At 41.3% G+C, this 26,627-nt stretch overlaps 2 long non-coding RNA genes across 2 annotated transcripts in view; both read left to right on the forward strand.

Annotated features, from left to right (window-relative positions):
- The window catches only part of LOC144588030 (uncharacterized), a 335,763-nt gene that overhangs the window by 114,816 nt on the left and 194,320 nt on the right, over positions 1-26,627 (forward strand). The gene's annotated exons all lie outside the window — the stretch shown is intronic.
- Positions 3,326-25,572, forward strand: LOC140705605 (uncharacterized). The gene is made up of 2 exons (XR_012085023.2): positions 3,326-20,466; positions 21,635-25,572. It is a non-coding gene; the product is annotated as an uncharacterized LOC140705605 (long non-coding RNA).

Raw genomic sequence — 26,627 nt, forward strand, 5'->3', positions numbered from 1 at the left:
ACAAATCCTGTTTGGAATGCATGGAATGTAACAGTTTGATTACTAGACTAGATGCTCACTGAACATTTAGAACAGAATTCAGCTAAATATAACTTTCTGTGACCTCTGCCTCAAGGGAGTTCTGCAAGTCATGAAGTAAAGTTGCATATATCCATCAAGTCTATGGCTGTGTATATATTATCCATTTCTCAGTCCAGTGTCCAACCTGTGTCTGTTTCCATCTATGTTTTTTCCAATGACATGAAGTATTCTTTCTATCATGTATTTAAAAAGAAATGTGCACATTTGTCTGTGCCCTTTTGAAATAATCCTGATTGCTTCTATAGTTCCATCTCCATTCACATAGAAGGAATCTCTCGAAATGGTGGGAAAATGTTGTGAGTACACTTCAATTGGTCATGGTGGCGCTGCGGGTTAAACTGCAGAAGCCTTTGTGTGCTGCAGGGTCAGAAGACCAGCAGTCGTAAGATCGAATCCACGGGACAGAGTGAGCTCCCGTCGCTTGTCCCAGCTCCTGCCAACCTACCAGTTTGAAAGCATGTAAAAATGTGAGTAGATAAATAGGTACCACCTCGGCGGGAAGGTAACGGTGTTCTGTGTCTAGTCCTGCTGGCCACGTGACCATGGAAACTTTCTTCAGACAAACGCCAGCTCTATGGCTTGGAAATGATGTTGAACCAGGCCCTAGAATCAGATACAACTGGACTAAATGTCAAGGGGAACCTTTACCTTTACCTACACTTGGGTGTCTCTTGGGCAATGGCATGAAGCTAGCAAGTCCTTCACTTCCAGAAGTGTGGCACTGCAAAAACACGAAACCCATCCACTTCATGGACACCAATCCCCTAGACTAATGGCTCATAACCTTGACCCCCCAGATGTTCTTGGACTACAACTCCCAAAATTCCTGGCCAGCACAGCAATTGGTGAACATCTGGGGACCAAGTTGGGAACCACTGCCCTAGATGATGGCTAAAATTGAATTTTTTAACACTCTTAGACAAAAAAAAAAAAAGATTCACTGAAGTGCATTAAAGTGGCATTTGTGAGCATATTTGTAATGTGTTCATCCTTCTGCCCATTCTTTTCAAATGTGCATGTTCAATTGGAAAGCTGCATAGCTGTCCAGTGATACACAAATTTTTGGCAGCAAGGTCAAAAAGTATAGACTGAGAAAAGTCCACATATCTTGCTTGTCCCTATCATTATCTTCAACTGTGCATTGGAGTTTTCTTCCTGGTCCTCTACTAGAATTAATTAGATGAGAAACAAATCGTCTGACATGAATCCTGAGTAATATGTTTAAATGTTTACACATTTCATCACAATCAGTGTAGTAATGATTTGGGTAATTTGTAGGAAATTTCTGCAAATAAAACACCTATAATAGATTGACTGTAACAGAGAGTACTAGTATAGAGTACTATAAATTACAGATATAGAAGAGCAGCATATAGTAATATGGAAGAGAGAAGTCCTTAACTGCTGAAGGTATCTTAATTGTCATAGCAGGGATTCTTCTCTCTTCTCATAGTTTGCAGATTAGCTTTTTCTGTTGTGTGAGTGGTCTTCAGGAGGTCAACAAGGGCTTCACTTGGAATTCTGCTGAAATCAACTCTGTAGAAGACTAAAATAATCTGTTAGGTATTGTTTGGCTGTCTGTTATTCAGACCTTTAAAATCTATGTAGAGTCCCAGAGTAGAATAAAGGGATAGGATCACCTAACTCATTAAATGGAGAAATCCTCTTTGGCCAACCAGTTATATCAACGCACAGAGACTACCAGCTCATAAATATTGTGGGTGGGAAACGGTGTGCTCAGCACAACTATCTTCCACACATTGGCTATACACAAAATCTGAGGGTCTGGAAAGAACTTCATCATTCACTTCTAGAAGTAGCCACTTCAGGTTTTTCATGTACAACAATCTTCATTTATTCAAATACAGTCATGTCATCTTCTTCTAGTTGCTGCACAATGGTGGAGGATGGGGTTTCACTTAACTGGGGCTTATTTTGGGGGTAGGGCATCCTAAATTATATTACGAGCATCCTGAAAAATCATACTAGGGCTTATTTTCAGGTTAGGTCTTATTTTCAGGGAAACAGAGTAGTTCCCAATGGAAAGTCTAACGGCAGGCCAGGAGGACAACCATACCCTCTAGCCTGTACTCTAAATAACAGATATACAACTCAGGCAAAACAAAATAAAAATAAAGACACAAGCTTTGTGGCATCTTAAAGACTTACTGCTATATTTTATAGCAATTTGAGTTTTCATGGCTTGTCCATGAAAGCTCACATTAAACTATAGCACTTAGTCTTTAAGGTACCACAATGTTTTGCTATTTTTTATTTTGTTTTTGTTTTTACCTGACATGCTAGCACAGAGCAACACAACTACCTCTTCTAAAAGATATACAAGCATACATTTAATATAAGCATTTTCCACAATTTTGTTTCAATACAAAAAAACCCCAACCAATCAAAAAAACAAAACAAAACCCAAGGGTTTTCTGAGGCTGCAAATCTACTCTGGAACACAACATTTATCTGTGAGTTCATTTGCGTATTTCCCAAGTCACATCTGATTTTACTTATTCCCTAGCTGTGGAAACCCTTACTGTCATTTGACTGACTTTATTATTATATATTGCTCTGACTGCTCAAGGGGAACTTAGACTGGATGGTAAAACTAAATCTCAGTTCTTGGATGACTGTATGGAAACCAGAGTGGTCCCAAAAAACGAAGAAATTCACAATTCCTGTGATATATGTTAACATTATTCCTGTATATCACCTTTATTCTGCTATATTTAAGAGAAGAGAAGAAAAACTGCTAAAGAAATGGCTTTGTACTTTTAAGTACTGTATAAGCAAGTCAGACAATGTAGGAGTGAACTGATGACTAGGTACAGATAGATTTGGATTAGGGATGTGCACTACATTAAGAGGGTGAGAAAAAACTGACTGAATCAGGGGTGTTCATGCATACTCAGTATGACACAGTATGACAGTAAAGTGAAGTCAGACATAGTTGGTCATACCCAGGGCTCAGCAGAATTGCTCCAAGAACGTCCATTCTAAACCTATCAAATGTAGTGGAATATCTCGAGGAAGGGGTGCCAAAGAAGAGAGAATTACAATTGACCCTTTATTGAAGCTCAAGACCTTTTCTGCACATTTCAGCTACCGATGTGCTGGAATGTTTCTACAGTCAGGCCACCAGCTTCTATGTAATTGCTTGCTGCTTGCTCCCTCAGATATTTTGTGTAGCTGTAGCATGAAAAAAGGAATTATATCACTGTGTAGCTTAGCCTTTGCATTCCAAAATATTTTTTCCTTTGTTCTCAGTTTAATTCATTAAACTTTATTCTCTTGTTCAAGCTATTACAATTGAGTGTGCGCGCACAACTGTAGAAGGATAAGTGTTTGGCTTTGAGTGGATAGGTCGCAACAAGGTGTTAGAATCTGTCATGCTCTCCACCCCACAATTGTTCTTTGCCTATTTTTTAACTTGTCAGTGCAGTGATGCAAGTCTACTGGCCTTTGCACCATGTATTGCCTATGAGGCCAGCCATCATGTATCTGCCAGATTCCTTTATCTACAGCAGTGGTCCCCAACCTTGGGCCTCCAGGTGTTCTTGGATTTCAGCTCCCAGAAATCCTGGCCAGCAGAGGTGGTGGTGAAGGCTTCTGGGAGCTGTAGTCCAAGAACATCTGGAGGCTCAAGGCTGGAGACCTCTGATCTACAGGATTTAATGCTACAGCTTGAGAAGATCCCTGGAAGTGCAGCAGCTGGGCAAGGAATGCTCAATAGCATGACTCAATTTCCTTTCCCCCTAGGATCCATAAAAGAGTTATCACTGGGCACTAGTATCCAGATTCAGCTAAAGGGGTCATGGCAGCATCCTTTCTTGCAGAGGATCAACTGATAAGTGTCAGCCAGTCAGTCAAATAAGACCATATTCTAAAATTCCCTTTGCAGATTTATTCCACAGTACCTTATAGGAGAAAGTAGAAAACCATATTTCAAGGAAATTTGCCTTCCTTTACTGACTTGTTTCACAGCAGAATCCCTGACAAGCTTCTGAGAAGCCCCAAGGTTTCCTGGAACACATTCTCAGAGACAGTGTGTGTTGGGCGAAGCGTAGAACAATCTGCCTTCAACAATCTGTCGCAGAACATCTTAAATGTTAAATTACCGAAAGGTGGACATGTAAAAAAGATGAAGAGGAACTAGAGATGGAACTGTTGCCAGGAGTAGTGGTGGAACAAGAGGAAGCTGTGAATATAAAGGTTGTCCGAAGTTCCTTTACTGACACAAATTCTCACATAGGAAAGGATCTAGAAAGATACAGGCATCTCTTGTATCTGTAGTTGTTCTTGTAACTAGGGAGGGCCTTTTTCTAATTCTGGGACTTCCATTCCCAGAAGTTATCTAGAATTCCCAAGGCAGAGATAAGGGTCCGGAAGAGGAGAAACCAGGAAGCAAAGGAGATGACATTCTACCACCACTCTCTACTTCACTTCATGTGGTTCGACTGACAAAACGGGAATGCCCATTCAGTCCCACTACTTCCTGGGAGTTGCCTCAATGCTCTATGGAGGGGATGGTAGTACAGTGAGAGGCTCCCCCTACAGCAAGACTACCATACCCAGAGACTAGTGGTGTAGCTACTAGGAAGCAGTGCAAATGAGGGGCACTCCCTTTTGCTTCTTTGGCAATATATGTGAACAGAAGCAGAACATGGAGGTACAGTAGAAAGATTTCTCCTTTTGCCTTCTAGTTTCTCCTCCCTCAACCCCAGAAGCCTGCTTGGGGGATTCTTGGGGACTTCTGGGACTGAAGGTTCTAGAATTATGGCAATCCTGTCTCTATCTGTTTATCTTGTCATAAAACCATTCCCTGAATTTTCTGCTCCTATTCAGAAGGCTAATATGCACAGGGAAACCTTTTTTCTGATGAATAGAATAGAAACAACGCACACATATTATTTCACCTCCCCCTCCCCCCCCCACACACTCATTATTACAGAGAGGGAGAGGGAGAGACGAGATGGTGGGCAAAGAAAATACTTTTCTAAAATGAAAGATTTGCTTGCTATATCATAAAGATGAGCATTGTAATCGCTTCCTTTAAGCAAAGATTAAAAGATAATAAAAGCCCCAATTAAGGACCTCGTTAGCTTAACTAGATTTTCATATGCAAAATGATGTTTGCCATGTGCCGTTTTCCTCTGAATTGACTCCAAACGAGGCACCTGTGCTGCTTCCCAGTAGTATTTCTTCACTTCTGTTCTAGCCAGCTCTGAGAATCATCCAGGGCAAGCACCGGTATTTATTTGGTCAGAACAGGCTGATACATTCCAACAAGTACATCAAAAGTGACCCTACTGCTGGGAGGGCACAATAGGCTGGCGTTTTTGGACAGCTGCCCTGAACCCCTTAATTGAGCTGGCACTCTGAACAATGTGATGAGTAGGGGGAGGATGTCTATGACATGTCATATTTTTTCTGCAATCCATGTTTGAGTTTATGTATGGGGTTGAGCATGTTTATAAGAAAGGCCAGATTACTCATAAATATGTTTGAACCTGCATATAGGTTCAAACATAGGTTGTACAGAAAATGTGAAATGCAATAGAAATCCTCTCCCTTGTGATGAGGCTAGATTTAGGTAGTCTTTAAATTTCCCAGAATGCTCCAGCCTAGGAGTCAACCAAAATAGTTCTAGGCTACTAAGAAATATTAAAAAGACACAGCTAAACATATGCCTCACAAAGTACTGCCACCATTGTGGTTTTTGTTTGTTTGTTTTTCATCATCAAGGAAAAATGGTAACTCAACACATTGAGTTACTACCTACGTCAGTGGATGCCGTTCTGTCTCTTCAGCGCTGTCTGGGGGCTGTACTGCAATGGATGCACGAGAATGGGTTAAGACTGAACCCGGACAAGATGGAGGTACTGAGGGTGGGTGGCCCCTCCATTAGCGGCTTGGGAAACTCCCTCTCTTTCACGGGGCCCCACGAAGAGTGAGGTTCATAGCTTGGGGGTACATCTGGACCCGGCGCTCACCATGGAAACCCAGGTGGCGTCAGTGGTCCACTCCGCCTATTACCATATGTGGCGGATCATCCAGCTGTGTCCCTATTTTGATGGTGGAGCCTCACCACTCTGGTCCATGTGCTCGTAAAGTCAAGATTAGACCACTGCAAGGCGCTCTATGTGGGGCTACCTTTGAGGCTGATGCGGAAGCTTCAAATGGTGCAGAATGTGGCAGCCAGACTACTTAGTGGAGCAAGAAAATACCAGCATATCTCTCCCATTCTGGCTTCACTGCATTGGCTGCCCATTCGTTTTCACATTGATTTCAAAGTATTAATGATGACTTATAAAGCACTAAACGGTTTAGGACCTCGATAGTTAGCAGAACGCCTTCTCCCACCTAGATCTACTTGAGTCACTCGTCATAGCCGGGAAATACGGCTGAGGGGCCTAATGCTGAAAGAGGTCTGAAAAGAAAGAACAAGAAATTGGGCCTTCTCGGCAGTGGCCCCTCGACTTTGGAACAATTCCCCATCAGAAATTCGCCTGGCACCCTCGCTGGGTGTTTTTAAGAGCCAATTAAAGACCTGGCTCTTTAAGCAGGCCTTCCCACCTAACAATACTTGATTTTTCTTTTTATTTAGTTTTCTTTATTTCTTCCCATCTTGACCTTGTTAATTTAAATTGTTGTTTTAATTGTATATGTATATTGTCTTATGAATGATTTTATGTAAGCTGCCCTGAGTAGACTTTGTCTAGAAGGTGTGTGATAAAAATATAATAATAAATAAAAATAAATAAATTAAAAAATTGAGAAAACCTGTCAGGTCAGAAAAATTTTTCCCTGATGAAAAGTCAATGACTAAACTATCAAAGTTTAGAATATGACCATAGTACAACTAATTTCATATGCAGGAAAGGCACGGTGAAAGGGAAAGGCTGGGAAATGCAGAGAAGAGAAGGATCTCTCCATTGCTTCTTTAAAAAAAGAATCAAAGAGTATCCTGACTGTTGGTCTTTTAAAGTTCTCTCAGTCTCTTCTTGATGGCTACATTAATAAACTATTGGGGGCTTTCTCTTAACGGCTGGAAAAGAGAAGAAAACTGAGGGTGTGGCTACACGGACATTTGCCCCACTGTTTGGTCTGCTCTGGGGATGGGCTGGTTTGGTTCTTTTGCCATTGTGAACCATTGGAATCTACTAGATGAGGCAAAAAAAGCAAAACAAAAAAAAACCCACACATTTTGTGAAAAATTCCCAAAAAACTGACTTGCAAATGTGCAAAATCTGTTTGAGACCAAGTGGAAAAAATCTCACTGAGTCACAGAGAATTTATGTGCATGTGTGTTATCTTATTTACCAAGTAAGGTCAAACGAAGTCAAGATTTACATCCCTTATGAATGCTCTTGTTAGCTTCTCTCAGAAATTCATCTGATGTTTGGCTCGAAGGCAAATGTCCCCAGTTCTTTTTACATTTTGCTCTAGGCAAAATTTCCATGTTAACTTCGATTTCATTGTTCCTGGTGTCCTTTAAATCAAGCACATACAGGAAAGAGGCAGAAACAAACACCAAGTGGATGTATCAGCCATTGCAGAAGGTGTCCTCACAGGATGTTGCCTTTGGTGGCAAGAAGTTTCTGTGTTCCTCTCCAGCTGTAATCTTTTGATGAGGTTACAGAGGTTAAAAATAAATACATAAAGGCAGTCATTAATGAAAATTTCAACAAAAGAAACCCAAAGGAAGCTACAGAATGTTTGCAAGTCACAGGCATGACGAATCTGACTCGGTTCACTCTGTGCTGAAACAAGAGCTAGCAGAGTGCTGTGTATCCAGCAATGCCAATGGCATATGTGTATACAGATTGAATGTCAGTCCAGTAGTAACAGACAAATTCCTACAGCTGGGAACTCAGCAAGAGTTGGGAATCAGGGCTTTCATCCTTGTTAAATCTGAAATTGGAGCCTCATTTTATTTCATTTAAGTCATGCTGTGAGTGTGGGTGAAAGCCTCCCAGTGCCAAGCAAGGAGGTCATCCAGGGGCAGCAGCAGATGATATGCCTATCCAAGCAAAGTGATAAATGTGAACTTCAGTAGGAAAAGGGTGAAGTTTTTTATGGATGCAGAAAGAGATCAGAACCGACTGATCCAATTTCCAGCAAATATTTTGCTTTCTTTTTGAAGTAGGAGAATCCCGACTTCCTCACCATGCAACCAACAATGAACTGCCAGCTTCAGCAATGTGATTCATTAATTACAGAAGAATTTGTCAAGCTTGGACCTGTCCACAATTGGAAATATGATCTGCATTTAAAAGGTTATTATCTTGATGTGGGTCTAATTCCAACTCTTTGTCACAACCCACTGAAGCAATGAAACACATGGAATATCTGACTTAACTAAATTCCTATTGATCCAATGTATCTACTGTAGCTGGGACTAATAATCTGATCTAAGAGAGTGTTTAGAGACGTGGTGGCACTGTGGGTTAAACTGCAGTAGCCTCTGTGCTGCAAGGTCAGAAGACCAGCAGTCGTAAGATTGAATCCACGCGATGGAGTGAGCTCCAGTCGCTTTGTCCCAGCTCCTCGCCAACCTAGCAGTTCGAAAGTATGCAAATGCGAGTAGATAATTAGGTACCACCTTGGTGAGAAGGAAACAGCGTTCCATGCCTAAGTCGTACTGACCACGTGACAACGGAAACTGTCTTTGGACAAATGCTGGCTCTACGGCTTGGAAACGGGGATGAGCACCACCCCCTAGAGTCGGACACAACTGACTAAATGTCAAGGGGAATCTTTACCTAAGAGAGTGTTTACTGCAAACTAACTAACTAACTAACTAACTAACTAACTAACTAACTTACTTACTTACTTACTTACTTACTTACTTACTTACTTACTTACTTACTTACTTACTTACTTACTTACTTACTTACTTACTTACTTACTTACTTACTTTTATCCCACCTGTCTCCTTAAAAGAACCCAGGGAATTTTGCTCCCTGTTACATTGGTGTCCAAAATGTAAATTAATTTTCTTAATGCAATTATTTAAAATATTTACCTTTTCCCTTATTCTGCGCTTAAAGCAAATCACAACAATATCTAAAATCACAATAGCACAGTTAATTAAAACTACAATTATTGTTAAGTTGCTTAGACATGTATAAAACATGAGCGTCAAGCATTCAATTATTTTGGCCTCAGTTCTCAAAACCACTCCAGGATAAGTGAGACCTTCATCCACACTGAAAGGCCGTCAGAAGTATGTTTTGGTCAGATCTTGGAAAAATTCCTTTTCCCATGACATCTTTTTCCACAGTTCCCAGAATCTCCCAGACCACATGCCTAGGGGCTTTAGGAATTCTGGGAGCTATAATCCAAAAATTAATTTTCCCAATCTCTGGTTCCAGAGAACCTCTTCCAGGAGGTTGTTTCACAGCAAATCAAGGCAATGGAGAAAAACCCTGTTTTTGGCTAAGACCATCCTAATCTCTTCTAATGGCAGATCAAAAAACAGGACATCCAATGATGACAAAGACTAAAACATATGAGGAAAAGGTTGTCTCATGGGCATTTAGATGGAGGGTTAAGTGAGCCTTGACAATAACTGTTAGCCAGGACAACTCAACTGTCTGCTTACTTCCTGCAGCAGTATTTTGAATAACATGAAGGTTTTAGGTTGCTTTTTCTGAGTCTTGCAAACATACCAAGCATTTTGTAGTACCTAAACCTGCACTTTGCCAACATTACTGTAGCAGCATGTTGTTTGGGGAATAGCTTTTCCTGCCTTGATGCTGCCACAAACTGTTTGATTGTTCATGACAGGTCTGTACCAACTGGCTGCATGGAACCATTTTTGGTCAAGAAGAGGCAGAGAGTAGCTGGAGGCAAAGCTTTTTCCAAACCGTAACCTATCTGCTTCAAATATCTCAGTGGCCATCTCTCATGGGAATCCACAGAACAAGTGTTGTTGCTTATCCCAGGGTATAGGTTTGTGTGTGGCACGATTAATGCTCATTCTCTTATCCATGAGTGCTTCCCCATTCAGAAATCTGGCTTTCACATTTGAAAAAAAAAAAAAAGGCATTTCTTCCCACCTGAAGCTTTTTATGTCAACAGATCAAGATAAATGGTTTCAGTACAGGTCTGTTTCTAAGACTTCTCTAGAATTGTATGTCAGGGGAGATAACCTCTGTGCTGAAAACTACAGGTTTGGTATAAAATATTAGCAATCAAAGCAGCTATGCTACCCTGTTACAGCATTACAGATTTAAACTGACATGGGCTTTTTCTTTAATCAGAGGGTCATACAAACAACTCTAACTTGGACGCTTTGTGCCTGCCCACCTAATGGGACTAAAAGCATATCATAACTATTATGGCAACATCAGAAACTTTTAAAATTATTCACTGGAGATGGAAATGTAATACATGAGTTATACCTGCTGACTTTCCATTTTCCTTGATGGTGAAGCATTATTATTATGAGAACTTGACCAGCGCTGCAAAACACTATTTGCGAACATTCATTCATTTGTTCAGCTGTAAACAGCAAGTTTGCTTTGACAGCATCCATACCTCCCCCTTCTCCCCCTCATAGTAGCAAACATTCGGGGTTAAAAAAAGAAAAGGCTTCTGTTTGCAGAAAATGATTCTGGGAAGGGAACGTGTCAGGAATCCCCGAAGTGTGATGAATACAGGCTGGCAGAAATCTCTCTACTTGAAGGGTTTCTGCAACTCCCCTGTATGCTCCCAGCAACTTTAAGAACATCCAGTGCAAGAGAAGATACAAGGCTGTGCCCTTAGGGAGTGACCAACTTGGTAGCACTAATAGAGGCAAAATGGCTGCTCATTCATGAGAGGAAGCCAATCATTTGCTGAGTCACAATGAAGCTGAAATGGGGACCTGCAAACCATCAAAGAAGTGGTGCCAAACTATGTATAAATCATCCACCAATTATTCAAAGCCCAGTGGAGTCCATCAAAGCATTTTCATTTCCTTGAGCAGGTTCCAGACCAAGCTTTTTTCATAAGACATTACACAGGCCGAATAATTTGTTGCCATGATTAATTTTGACCTACCATTTTCTAATGATTCATTCTTACTGTTATTAGCTCCAAGAACTTAGCTGGGCTCATTCCTGAATAACCTTGCTTAGGCTGTCTCTACACATATTCCCTCTCCCTTTCTATCATGACCATTTTAAATACAAACTACAGCCACAATCCTAATGTTGTAATCTTAAACACAGTCCTGCCCAAGACCTGCTCTGAGTGTCTGCCTTATAACAAGAGATCTTTTGAAAGCAGCACCCTGTCTTCAAAATGCCTTCATTAAGGAGGCACACATTATATCAGCTGTCACAGGTATTTCTCATTTTTGGCTGTTGAAAAAGAATGAGGACATTTTTTACTTTATGTTTTTCATATACAGTACATGCTGTTCATAAGAAAAGTGAACTGAACATGTTCAGTAAGTTATCAATTTAAAAAATCAAAGTTATAGATAAGGGAGGACAGAAAGGATTCAGTATCTCATCCCTTTTTTTGAATTGGATGTAGAATTAGCAGTTTCTGTATTGTACAGCTAGCTATAAGAACTAATTGGACTATGTGCTACCCAAGCAAAGGAGTGAGTTTCATGCTAAGGTGAACTAGGCATAAAAATAATGAGTTTCTAATAGCTCCTTGACGTAAGAGCTATAAAATATATGCTAGAGCAATCAAGAGAATGGTCTGACCTTGTACACGTGCAACCAAAGATAAGGATGTTCCAACACAGCACACAGAACACTAAACACTGGACATCAGCAGACAGACAGTTTTGCCTCATGCATTCAATGTTCCAGGTGTTATTCCCTCATGAGGGTACCAATGCTTGCTCTACCTACCTACCTACCTACCTACCTACCTACCTACCTACCTACCTACCTACCTACCTACCTACCTACCTACCTACCTACCTACGAAATTTATATCACACCCTATATCCTACAATCTCAAAGCATAGTACAGCAACTAAAATACAAAACAATTCAATATTTTAAAAAGTATATAAATCATTTAAATTATTAAAAATTACACAATATATTAAAACTAGCAGCAATGAAGACACACCCTGCCACCTATTAAAGCTATTCATTGAGGTGTACTTAGGACGTCTTTTACTTCACACATAAATCTTGTTTCGTGTATGACACTGGCACATATCTCTGTAGTTTGGAACACAGTAAAAGGACAGAGTGGTACTTGGTACCATCACCTAGTTAAGATCAGCTAATACTATATTGTTTATAGGGTACATTTTTGCATCGAGAAAAAGCTATATAAACAGCATGAAGCAAAGGGGGAAAAGGCAGTACTGTATAATAAATGCCTCACAAGACTCAACTAGTAGAATCACAGAATAATGGAGTTGGGAGGGGCCTAAAAGGCCACTGAGTCCAACCCCTGCTCAGTGCAGGTGTCCAAGTTAAAGTATATGTATCTAACTTTCTCTTGAATGCCTCCAGTGTTGGAGAGCTTACCATTTCCCATGGTAATTGGATCCACTGTCGTACAGCTCTAACAGGAAGTTTTTCCTAGTGTTAAGATGAAATCTGTCTTCCTGTATAGACATCATAAATGGAGACTGTTGAACTTGCATGAAAATTGTTTGATTCTTACTTTTTGTTCCAGTGTATTTTATAGTAAAGAATTGCATTTTAGCCTTTCTATTTTATATTACTATGGATGCTGCTGGGAAAGTCTTCCGGGGTAAACTTAGAAATAGAATTTGAGCATGGTCAGTTCAATGCCCAGCTGGCAAAATACAAAAGGTGTTATGTTGGGTTATCCTAAGACCTAAAAATGTGTCATACAACTTTATAAGCATATAGATAAACATTTATCTAGCATTTAAAATGTACACTGTTGTTCATGTAGTCTTATTTGCTGCCTCTTAAATTATTACAATATTGATGTCATTATTGATGCCACTGAAGTCCTAAAGGTAGTTTAAATTTTACAAATAAATTTACATCAGGCTCATTTCCAAGACATTTTCAACATGAATTATATCTACAGCTCTTAGTGTCCAATTCTTTGGCTGAAATCCAGTAGTACGTTTCAATTAGAGTAAGCTCATTGAATCAGCATAGGTTTGGTGAGTCAATTCCTCCATAAATTACATTGATTCAGTGGGCCTACTCTTGTTATTTACAACTGAATTTTAGCTTATATACGTTAAATCACTGGTGTGCACTGCGTGCTAAAATATGCAGCATTATGTGCACCACTGGTGTTGTCTACATGGGACCAGGGGTTTCATAAGAATTCATGGCAATTAATAACATTATTATCATAATTTTCCACTACTAATAGAATCATTAATTTTGTTTCTGTTTACTTTGAGCAATATTACTGCAATGTTAATATGCTTCAGGGTTAGTACAGATGGTGAATATATTATCAGAATGTCCATAAAAATATTAAGGTTCTTTTTTGGGGAAAGTTCTTTTTTACCTCAGCGGAGAACCTAGGGACTTTGATACAGAGATGGTCAAATATGAAAAACAGTGGCCGAAATCCAGTAGCCCAACTCATCCTGTGTATGGCTGATGATGCCATTGGCCCCAACACTTTTTCTGAAATAAAAAATTTCCACTCCCCACCTCTGCTACAAGGTCATGAGGCTCCCTTACAATCTGTCTTGTCTTGGGGAAGTTTTTTGGGAACAAGGGAGGGGATACCATTAAATCCCCAAAATCACTACCGCTGACAACATTCTGGTGGCCGTGATATTTGGAAATTAAAGAATCTCCTCCCCTGGGCCACAATCCCCAAAGGTTTTCTGGTGATGAAAAAGAACCCACAGGAGTATTAGGACTGTTGGTGGTTGGAAATGAATTTTTAAAAAATTAAAAATCACTGTGGCTGATGAAGTTATCAGCCATACATGGCATAAATTAAAGCAGCACAGTTTCAGTCACTGTGTTAAATCATAGCAGGAATAAATTCCTTGCGTTCTCCATGATGTACTCCTAAATGCATTTATAAGGGACTTGAGGCCCCAGATAGCTTCATGGTGAATAAATTCTATTCTATGGCAATTTAGGCAAGTGAAGCTAAGAATGGAATATAGAAAGTTTACTTTATTAATAACAATTTTTGTGCTACTGTTCAATGTACAATGTACTTCACAATCTCTGTGTTGCAGAACTTCATTATGATTAACAATGTTTTGTTTGCAGGATGAAACTGAGAAAATTCCTCCCAGTACAGAGATGGGAAACATTGCTCTTTCGAACTGAAACACCAAGAGTGCCCCAGCTAGTGTGGTTATTCTGGAACTTTAAATCCAGAAAGGGAACTTTTCCTAGAACTCTCTAGGCTATATATGAAGCTTCTAGACATTGAGACATTCAACTGATCATGCCTAGCAGGGATGTAAGCACCAGAGAGGAAAATAATGCTTGCTAAAGTGTTCATTCTCATCACTTTAGGCTGGTTTGATATTACAAGCAACCATGGTGAGGCATTTTAAAGTCCTGCACAATACCTCTTCTCTGCTGAGAGCAAGACAAAGAGCCCCTTTTGTCCTGTTGTGTAAAAAAGAACCCAACAATCTAGTGTTCTTTTTTTTAGAAGCAAATAACGTATTCACACAGAGCAAGCACAGGATTTGCTGAGTGACAGGAAAGATAGAATCAACCCATCTAGTGCTTCATATTCTTAAATAAAGTGGAGGGCTACCAACTTTGCAAAATAGGTTGATTTTTAACAAAACACAGTTCTTTTTAATGCAACAACTCTGTTGTGAATGTCTGGAAATTCCTTGCCAGAATGACTGCTGCGGAGCGAGGGGTGTGTGTGAAAGCACTGTTTCATCTCTGAGGAGGAAATAATTGAGGAATCATAACCCTCATGTTGTTGTTGTTTAGTTGTTTAGTCGTGTCCGACTCTTCGTGACCCCATGGACCAGAGCACGCCAGGCCCTCCTGTCTTCCACTGCCTCCCGGAGCTGGGCCAAATTCATGTTGGTCGCTTCAATGACACTGTCCAACCATCTCATCCTCTGTCATCCCCTTCTCCTCTTGCCTTGACAGTTTCCCAACATCAGGGTCTTTTCCAGGGAGTCTTCTCTTCTCATGAGATGGTCAAAGTACTGGGGCCTCAGCTTCAGGATCTGTCCTTCCAGTGAGCACTCAGGTTTGATTTCCTTTAGAATTGATAGGTTTGTTCTCTTTGCAGTCCAGGGGACTCTCAAGAGTCTCCTTCAGCACCACAATTCAATAACCCTCATAGGCACGCACAAATAGTTCCCCCACCCATATTTCCACATACTTGGAAGTACTGTAGGCCTTGATATGTTGAAAAATCTGAAGAGGCATAAAACGGGTTCAGCTGATCGTAACCTTTGTTTGGGAAGTCCCAGAAGTTTACAAATGCCTGGTTTTTAATATATCCATTATCCAAACAAAAATGTTAATATAGGATTAACATGTAGCGTTTTTCCAAAATTGCTGCAACAAAAAGGAGAAGAGGGGAAGGCAGCCATCAATAAATTTAGGCCATTGCTTTCTAATTCTACACTAGTTCCACTGAAGTCATTCAAACTAACTTTGAAGAAAAAGGTTTTGAGGATGGCAGCAATCCTTGTGTGGAATATTCCTCCCACATACTTGTGAGAGAGTGAAATGATGACACTAATCAGGAAGTGAATGTAAGTAAAGTGTGCCATCCAAAGTACAGGAGGAAAGGCATCTTCTGTCTCACTTGCAGATCAAAGGGACTGAGCAGCTGAAAATACTTATGTCAAATCCTCTCTTAGCCTTCCTTTATGCTTTCTGTCTTTGGGTTCTCTCTTGTGTTTCCTTCCTCACTATATTGGTCTGCATGTTACTGTTTTTGGTTCAGCGGCCCCTCCCCCTCTAATTCTGCCGCTCTTTTGTGTCAGACCCTTCATCTGATTAACATTTCAAATCCATTGTTGGCTTCTGCTGGCTGAAATGATCTAATCATCATTAGCACTTCAAAACCTGCCCTCTTTTCATTGCCAGAAGCACAGGTGTCTCTGTCAGCTGCATACTGGAAAACAAAAATTAAAGATGTTTCTTCCTCAAGCCATAAGGAAGGCAAGAAGAAGGCAAGATTCTGGGAAGCTGGAGAACCAGATTTCTCATCAGTCTTGGAATTTGTTTTGTAGGAACATGGTGGCCATTTGGGCTTGTCTTAGGTGATGTCCACATGCAGAATCACAATTGCAGTTAAAGCTGGTAGAGCCCAAACCCTTCATCAGACCATGAGGTTCTCCAGAGTTTGGAATGGTTACTGGCAGGATCTCTCAGCCACCAAGTAACTACTATTCAAACTTCGGGTTGTATTTGGTATTCTGAATCCTCTAGTCCTGCTTGCTGATGTGATTCATATTCTGGTAATCTTTTAACAAAGTGATTTAGGCTTTTCCACCTGCCTATACAGAGGGATGTGGTGGCGCTGTGGGTTAAACCGCAGAAGCCTCTGTGCTGCAAGGTCAGAAGACCAGCCGTCATAAGATCGAATCCATGCGACGGAGTGAGCTCCCGTCACTTGTCGCAGCTCCTATCAACCTAGCAATTCAAAAGCATGTAAATGTGAGTAGATAAATAGATACTACCATGGTGGGAAGGTAACGGCGTTCCGTGTGTAGTCGCACTGGCCATGTGACCATGGAAACTGTCTATGGACAAAACGCTGGCTCTACGGCTTGCAAACGGGGATGAGCATCACACCCTAGCGTCGGACACGACTGGACTAAATGTCAAGGGGAACCTTTACCTTTATTTATCTGCATTTAGCAGAGTGTTTTGGAACAGTGGAACCACTCTGTGACATTACCAGAGACCAGCTTCTATTTGGCTTTTTCTGATCGAGACTGAAACCATTTTGGCTAATTCTTGAAAGAACATTTGTATAAAGAACTGTTGACTGAATTTTCTTCTCCAGCCCTGAGTTTATCTCTCCCATCACCAGCTACCTTTCCTTATACCACATCTGTGAGGTAACAAATCTGAGGTTAAAAGCATAGTCTCTCTTGATTTTAATTTTTGCCTAGTCCTTAATAAAGTATATGTGCTTTATATTATCAGTCATCTTCATATCCATTATCGTCTTCTCTGAAGAGAGCACTTCTAGTCTCCTTTCCTAACATCACTGCATTGTGCATGGCATTACCTGAGTATATGCACTTAGTTGCCTTAAATACTTTGAACTACAGAGAGACTGTGCATTGCTGCCGGAATATTAATTTCACTGTGTGTGTGTGGGGGGGGAAGAGACATAAAACAGGAAATAATCAAAGAGAGAGGGAGAGAGAGAGAGGAAAATATGACCAAAGTAGAAAGGGGCAGCGGTAACAGTTCTCAGTTAGAATGGGAGATTCTTCTCTAGGTGAACCCGCTTGGCCAAATAAATGTCTCCTGCTGCTCAGGCACAATGATCACTGTGTTTCAGAGTATATCATAGCCTAAAGAACCATAGCATGCATCTCTGTGCAACTTTCAACTGTTCAACAACACTGACCCCTTTATTTCTGAACCAATCTCACTAACTGGCTTTTCCACTTCTTCATCTCTGAGGCGTAACATCCATTCTCAGGGACAGAGGCAGTCTATCAGCCTTCTATTGTCACTGGATCAACATTACTACAAACCACTGGAGGAAGGCAAAGGAGAATTCAGACCTTCTAGCTGCATAACCAGCAAGTTTATCCAGTTTCACCTAAATAGAACAAAGACTCCAGGACTCAAGGAATTAATGAGATCAAGGAATTATGAGATCTTGAAGAAAATGATATGGAATATCAGAAATCTTCTGCACTTTATCAGGTTGCTTTGTTTTGGGTGTTCAGAATACTTAATATTTGTTACCTCCATCATATTACAACAGCCCTGGAAAGCAGGCCAGTATAGTTGTTGTTTCTATATTTTAGAGCCAAGGCAGACTTGGTAAACACTGTAGCACCTTGTGCAGGGTTTCAATGGGTTGTACCTGTTGGATTGGTGGTGAAAGGGGACATTATTTTTGAGTTTACCTACCAGCAGCCTAACCTTTTGGCTGTTGGGCTATGCTTCTCAAATACCATTGTCTGGCTGCCTTTTCCAGCTTGAGATTATGTGACACAGGTAGGGATGGGACTCTCAGAATTCTTGGACTACCACCTCCAAAAATTCAACCAGAACCCGCCAGCAGAATTATTATGGGAGTGAAAGCTCCCAAACCAGGAGGAGTCAGAGCAGCCCTCTCTACATCTTTGCCATGTTGCTGGGAAATCAGTGGCCTTTGAGATGTTGCCCCAGGTCAATGGTGAAGGACAATGAGGAAAGGAATAGTCTTAGAACTGCAGAGCTGGAAGGGACCCTGTGGATCATCAAGTCTAGTCTCTTTTAAGGAGGCACAGTGGGGAATCAAATTCCCAACCCTTGGCTCCACAGCCAGATAGCTAAACCACTGAGCTATCCAGCAGTTCATTGAAGATCTGGATGGTCCTTTCTTCTATTCCTAACAATTTGTGGCAGGATGGTTTTGGCTGGAACTGGTATGAATATTTAACATCCACGGCTTTTTCTAATTACAGATCCAGCTATATATGCTTTTGTCTTGTATTTTTTTGTCCCACTGCCTGGTCAAATTAGAATGTACCTATTTAATCAGTGGGATATTTGTAAATGTTGACTTAACCATTCAGTAATTCATTAATGAGTCTACCCTTAGTTGGATTAGCAATAGAACACTAACCAACATATTTGGGTATCCTATAATAAAAATAAAAACAGATGGAGGGACAAAGATTCACTATCTCAGCCTTCTGAGAATAAGCCAAAACTTCTAAGGCTCAGAAGAACTGGAGAAAAACTACAAGATTCAGTTCTCCCTTCTGCTGAGCATTATGCATCCATCAAAACCTGTGTCAGGAAAAGGTCAATTTATATCTAATTGTAGCTAAGGGTTATGAACTAGCCCTTGTGACAGCCCTACTTCCTATCTATCAAATGTCATAGAAATATTCCAATTAGGGCCATGTACAGGCTCCCCAATCTGATTTGTAGGCTAATTCGGGGCTTCCAAATGTATCCTGGTTTGATCTGGAGTGATTTGTGCCCCATCTGATTTGATTTGTGCCTGGCTCTGAATCAGTTTGTAAATTTATATTGTCAATGGACTAGGGGAAGAAAGAATAGTTATACCTTTTCTTCTCCCCCCCCCTTCTTTTTTGGTTTTGCACTGATGCACATGAATTTGGAGACATGATGTACCCTAAAGAAAGAAGTAAATCTGCCAGACAGCTAGCTTCAGGGGTTTGCATACAAGGCACCTTGGAGTTTGTCCTTTTGAAGAGGAGAAAGAAAGAAAGAAAGAAAGAAAGAAAGAAAGAAAGAAAGAAAGAAAGAAAGAAAGAAAGAAAGAAAGAAAGAAAGAAAGAAAGAAAGAAAGAAAGAAAGAAAGAAAGAAAGAAAGGGGCTGAATTTCTTTGTGCCAAATCCAATTCAAGTTGTATTTCACAGACTAATCCATTTGTAAATTTGCTTTGAACCCAACTGGGTCATTCTGCCTTGATCCCAATATCACACAAGTAAGTTTGAATCATGTCCATTTTTTCAGGTTTCATGATCTGGCTAAATCCAACAGACAGTTCTTATTCCAATATGTTCTCAGTGTTTCGTGTGCCTTCTTAGTTCTGTGCCTCTGCAATAATCTCTCACTTTTCTCCTCCCTCTGTGGTATCTTTTGACCGGAACAAATGACATTGTCTGTAGCACCAGCATCTGCCTCAAAAGCCACATTCCTACAGGGCAAGAAGAGTCATCACTGACTGCTTCCCCCATTTATATCTGGAGCAAAACTGAGCAGGGCATGTCTGGCTAGAGAGAGAATTTGCCCAGCCAACTGTGCTAAAGAAAAGTCAATGCAGCTTGAGCCTCAGGCACTCCAGAGCTATTGTAAGACACCAGAGAAGGGGGCCAAATCCATCTCCAGCCAGAGCCTGTTCTACGCTTGGTTTCAGACTTACCCTCATTCCCCCTCCAGCTTCACACTTCATAGAGTCCAGCCCTTCAGGCTGTCTGTTATTGTGTGGGAGGAGGAGGAGAGGAAGTAGATGACTGACTAAATACAATCAAAGCCCATAAGTGCTGTCAAATGATAGGAGAGGTCATCTCTCATTTTGCTCTTATTTACTGTGTCAACTGTGTAATGTTCCTGCTTTGAAAAGTTAAGCAGATTTCAGCAGAGTTGTTTCTGCTTTTTTCTTTCTTTCTTTTTTTTAAAAAATGATCTTTTGACTTTCTAGATCATCCTATGAAATCTGAGGTGGACTCAAGTCCTGTACTCTGGGGACAATGGTTCTGCTAAGGAGTGCTGATGTGACTACAGCAGAGATCTGCAGAGGGACAGGTTGATGATTCTCTTAAACTACGGCTTGTACTTATTTCCAAATGCCTGTGATTTGGGCTGCTGTGTGTCTAAAGATCATTGGTGTAAAAATGAAAAATTCCCAGAGCAAGCTAGATATATGATGAAAGGAAGCAGTGTTTTCTCTCCTTTCTGTCTGACTTTATATAATAATGGGCGCACTATATTAATAGAAAGCCATGTTCTCTTGGATTTGTCCTCTTTTCCTTAAAGAGTCTGGGTCTTATGCGGAATTCACAAAAGTGACTTTTTCAGATATAGCGCCCAGCTCCCAAAATAAGTTTTCTAAGCTTTGATCATATGTACCAGTTTCCCGTCTTCATTCTGCCAAACATGTAAGGAAAGTTAAGAAACATGGGCTTTCCCAAGGTCATCTTGTAAGCTTCACAAATTGGAAGGGATTTGAACCAACATCCTCTTCTTCTGTTCTTCAATCATTAACCCAAACCAGCTTTCCCTACATTTTTGCAGGATGCCACATCCTGTCAATCTTTTTAGATAGATAGATAGATAGATAGATAGATAGATAGATAGATAGATAGATAGATAGATAGATAGATAGATAGATAGATAGATAGATAGATAGATAGATAGATAGATAATATAAGTTTTGAATGTTTATGATCACATAAGGAATGTTGGCATGGATCCTTGATCTAGCATTCTGTTTCCAACAGAGTACAAGCAGATGCTTTTGGATAGTGGAGTAGTAGGGCTAGAACTTTAGGGGGTTCAGCTCTTGCACACTGTGGTAGCTCATGCCACTGCAGTTGGTAAGATAGAAGACACAGAGAGCAACAGGAAGTGGAACCAGCTTCAAGACTGAATATTTATACACATAGTCATTCTTTCTTACACAGTCACACACATAGGCATGCAAGTACTCACACACTGCACACATGGTGATCCTCTCTATCTTTGCTGAGAAGGCTGGCAATAGAGGGTTGACTGGGAGGAACCTGAGCCTGACATGGGGCTGCACTTTACTTGCTCAAATGAATGCACGGTCACTTCTAATATGTTTTTCGTGGCAGGAGTGATATCATAACCTGTCAAAGCAATATCTATTGTTGTTCTAAGCTTATGTGGCTTGAAAGAAAGATCTGTCTGATTTATGGGGTTTTTTTGTTTTTGTCTTTTTGCTATGCAGGCAGGACTCAGACAATGGATGACCTATAAGTATGATCATACTTCCCCAGCAATGCATATACCCCTCCTGCAAATCAACACAGCAGTCTGAAGTTTTGGTCACTCCTTAAAGATATGCTGCCATGATAACCTGCCACCCTTCAAACTCTATAATTACCCTACTTGTCCTGGTCAATTTTCAGCAGGACACGAAAGAAAATTCCATATTGTATACCAAGATGTTCTATTTTGTTCAGTCATCATGTATAATACCCACTGACAGACCCAACTATCATATACTGTATATGTGTGCAATCATATTTCAAAGCCATTTAAACTGGTAGCCTTCTAAACCACATTTTCCAGTAAATCCTGCAAATTCATTGCAAATTATGCAGATAAGTACTTTCTTTTGCCTGTTTTCAACTAATCTAAGCCATCAATTGCACTGAATGACTGCTACTCCCAATAAGAGGAGAAACACTTCTGTGTATCTACTTTATTTATTTCACACAACATTTAATAAAGCAATACAAGGGTGTGTATTTGAATATATGCAAGCCATGCATCCTCCTTGAATCACCTTCCCCTCTAAGCTACATATTCCCATGTGCTTCAGTATTTTCTTGGCATGAAGATAGCTGAAGAATCCCTTACTTGTTCTGGCTGGTTCCCCTTAGATCCCTTTCTACCATGCTAAGAGACACCAGTGTGCTGCAGTGATCACAACACTATGATAAAATTCAGGATAAAAAGGTAAAGGTTCCCCTTGACAATTTTGTCCAGTCGTGTCCGACTCTAGGCAATGGTGCTCATCTCCATTTCCAACCCATAGAGCTAGCGTTTTGTCCGCAAACAATCCTCCATGGTCACTTGGCCAGTATGACTAGACATGGAACGCCGTTTACCTTCCCACTGAGGTGGTACCTATTTATCCACTCGCATTTTTGCATTTTGCATGCTTTCGAACCGCTAGGTTGGCAGGAGCTGGGACAAGCAATGGGGGCTCACTCCATTGCGTGGATTCAATCTTACAACTGCAGGTCTTCTGACCTTGCAGCACAGAGGCTTCAGTGATTTAACCTGCAGCGCCACCACGTTTGTGGTGAGTTCAAATCCTCACAGGACCGTGAATTTCACGGTGTGAGCCTGAGGCAATTACTCTGTCTGAGCTGATCTGCCTCACAGGGCTGTTGTGAAAATGAAATAGGGAGAAGAATTATATGTGCTGTCTTGATCTCATTATAAGCAGGATGGAGTATAAATGGATTAGGCACAGATGAATTCAAATTAAGACTTGTTAGCCATGTGACATAAAGCTCAACACAGTCAAACCTGTTTTGGAATCCTATTTTTAAAGGGGGGAATGTCGGGTTTTTTTGCTCGGCAGCACAGCTGGTTTAAAAGTTGACATCACCCTTATCCACCTTTTGCTGTGTGTAATCATCTGATCCGAAGTCAAAAGGGTGCTCACAGAGCCACCTCTTATCTGAAAAATGTGTGGTTATCTTCTTTTCTAAAAGCTTAAAAGCAATGCTGGAACACTATATCGCTAGGGCATTTCAGGAGAAGTAAAATTAAAAAGAAAAAGGTGGAAAGTGACAATTAACACCTTGTTAAAGGAAGCTCCTGCTTTGCAACCACAGCTCCTTGTCTTTGCCCCTGCTGAATCCTGCAACTTGTTTCATGTCTGGATGCTACAGAGATTTAACTCACAGAAACTCAACTTGAAAAAATGCAGCCGAACTAAACATACATGTTTTCCATACTATGTAGTCATGCCATATGTAAATAAATAGGGAATGATGAACAATGTACAGAAAATCCAGCCCAGTGTAGATTCCTACATTACAAAGATCCTACACTTAACTGCACATCAGAGGAAGAGAAGTGTGCAGAATGGCAGGCAGGAACTTTCCCTGAAACTTGGCTTCTCTTCCATGCAGTAATGGAATGATAATCTGCATCCACCAATTTTTATCTGCATCTATCCTTGTTTCATTTTATTTCCAGTTCACAGCAGCTTATTATATTTTCTAAGTAGAGTTGCTGCAGTTCCTTTTTAACAGCACTGCTGAATATTATTCAGTGATTTACATTATTTTGTATTAGAGAAGTAGGAAGCCCAGCAGCTTTATGTACGCATCTGTAGAGATGAATAATAATACAGGTGATGGGGTGTAAGTGGAGCAGCAAAGGACCTCCTACAGAATGGAAAACGTGGCTACCTCCAGAGCGGAGGAAGATAAGACAGGACTCTTTACACACCCTCATCTTCTCTAGGCTGATTCCGTCAGAAGGTACACTTCTTTTTCCAACAGTGGAATGGATGATAGCTGCCTTGCCACTCCTTGCTATCTTGGGGGATTCTGGGAGCAACTTTACCAAGCCCTGCATTTTTATAATATCAGACTGGCAAGAGAGGAGCCTGACTAGAGATATATTAATTAGTCTGCTCCAGTGGTCTTCTTATGCAGACCTTGCCTCGCTCAGTTTAGATGTGGATCAGGTATACTTTGCTTTCTCAAATCATCTCACTGGATGGCTGCAGCGGTGTCTGATAATAGGTATGATTTGAAATTTGTGCATAGAAAAATGCACACCTCTCAATGTACAAAAATACAGAGCACAAAGACAATTCAGTTATTGGGAAGACTGTGTTGCAAAGTTTTGAATTCCTGGTAAAATTCCTTTTTGCTACATGGTAGAAGTACAGATATCAACAGGGGAAACAGCTACAAGTTCCCCAGATAGTACATTCCTTTCTCCTTAACATTTGTGGGAGAAAGAATTAAAATCATGTCTTTACTTACCATTGCTTGAAAATACAGACTTGCATATTCTGCTTTCTTTACTGCACTCATACTGGCAACCAACTGAACAGATCAAAAGCAAAAAAACAAACAAAACCCTAATGCCAACCCAGGAAAGACAGGGAAAGAGAAAATCTCAGCAGTGAGGCAGGATTCTCTTGGAATTCAGAATCTGGAAGGAATGATTGGTTAGTGCTGTATAGGCAATCACCCCAGTCCACATAAGCCTCTCCCAGCAACTCAGATCACAGACAGCATAAGAGATTGGAAATGAAACTCCAACAGAAGGTGTGCAAGAAGTACATACGGGGTGAACTGGGTACCCACCCCTGAAAAAAATGGTTTTCGTTTCACTGTGGGGGAAACAGACACAAGCTGGCACAGAAAGAATAGAAAAATGGGAAAAGGAGAAAGTTTCAAATATTGATCTGATAGGTGTTCCAAAACCCAGCTGCATGCATGATACACTCAGGTCTTTAAAACAATGAAGATCAAAAGAAGTAACGAAATAAAGAATCAGCGCTTGTGTGTTCGTGTAGATTAAGAGCAAAAGGCGATGCAGATGGAAGACTGAATTTCTAGCTATTCAGTCATAACCACAACCTGTCCCAGCTGAAGAAGGCACCCAGGGGCTTCTGGTTTACTATTTGGCAGCTGTCACTCTCTGTGCAGTGATGGGAGATTTGGTGCTGCCTTGCTTCGGGTTAGCATCAGCCGCCTGTGTAACAAGCTGCCGTCATTAAGCATCCACTATCCTTCTGCTCAATTGAACTTAATTTGACAGGAAATGGCACCTTCTGAAATTTATCACTGTGGTTCTAAGTACATATCAAATCATAGCTATCACCATTTTTTGCAAACATCAAGGGACTCTTTTGAAGCAAGACCACTAGCTTCTCTAGGAGGATGCCTTTGATACTTATTGGAACAGGCTATGATAAAATCACAGAAAGCAACACAACAGGCTGGGACAGAAAGTCAAGAACATCTACCCACTGGCTACATCCAAACATACAGAGGGCTAGTGAGTCAGAAAAACTTTCAGCTGTTTTTCAGAGCTAAAGAAGCTGTGGAGCAGCATAGGATAACCACGACAAGGATGCAGAATAAAGAAAAGGGGAATGGGCAGCGAGCTAAGAACAAGAAATATGAAAAGACAAGTTTCTTAAAAAATTGAAAAGAAGCTGTGTAATGGAAAGCAAAAGTTGTGGGGAAATGTTGCAGAAGGCCTACGAATAAAAGGAGGAGGACTATGCTTTTCGTTTTAGGCCTCTACTTTGCTGCTAGGCCTTGTGGAATGCTTACCACAGGGAAGTTTATACTGTTGCCATGGCTTGCTCAAAAAGAAGTACAGTGGTGCCCCGCATAGCGACATTAATCCGTTCCAGGATTAACGTCGCTATACGGAAACATCATTAAACGGAACTAAAAAGCCCATAGAAACGCATTAAAACACGATTAATGCGTTCCTATGGGCTTAAAACTCACCGTTGAGTGAAGATCCTTCACAGGGGCAGCCATTTTCAGTGCCTCTTAAGCGAGGAATCCATCCAGAAAACAGCGATGGCCATTTTGAAACCGCCGATCAGCTGGCTTCTCCCTACCCAGTTCCCACCCACCCCAGTCCCCGATGCTGGGAGGCGTGCACAGCTGGGGCTTGCTATCTCTCCCGGCTTGCCCCCACCCCCCTCGCCGATGCCGGGAAGAGAGCGCAACCAAGGCTTGCTTTCTCTCCCGGCTTGCCCCCACCCCACTCGCCGATGCTGGGAGGCGTGCACAGCCGGGGCTTGCTCTCCCTCCTGGCTTCCTCCCACCTCAGTCCCCGATCCCGGGAAGGGACAGCAGCCGGGGCTTGCTCTCCCTCCCTCCTTCCCCCCCCCCAGATCCCGATGCCCAGAGGAGAGCGCGGCCGGGGCTTGCTCTCCCTCCCTTCTTCCCCTCCACCTCAGTCCCCGATCCCGGGAAGGGAGCTCAGCTGGGGCTTGCTCTCCCTCCCGGCTTCCCCCCACCCCAGTCGCCATCGCCGGTAAGCTGGGGGAAGGTATGGGGAAAAATCGCAAAGCGATTTTTCCCCATAGAGAACATCGCAATACGATCGCAAAAGCGATCGCAAAAACTTCTTCGGTATGCGGATTCGTCGTTAAACGAGGCGCCCGTTAAGCGAGGCACCACTGTATCATGAATCATGACAGTGGTGCTCGG

The sequence above is a fragment of the Pogona vitticeps genome, chromosome 3, assembly GCF_051106095.1.
Source record: "Pogona vitticeps strain Pit_001003342236 chromosome 3, PviZW2.1, whole genome shotgun sequence".
Taxonomy (NCBI): domain Eukaryota; kingdom Metazoa; phylum Chordata; class Lepidosauria; order Squamata; family Agamidae; genus Pogona; species Pogona vitticeps.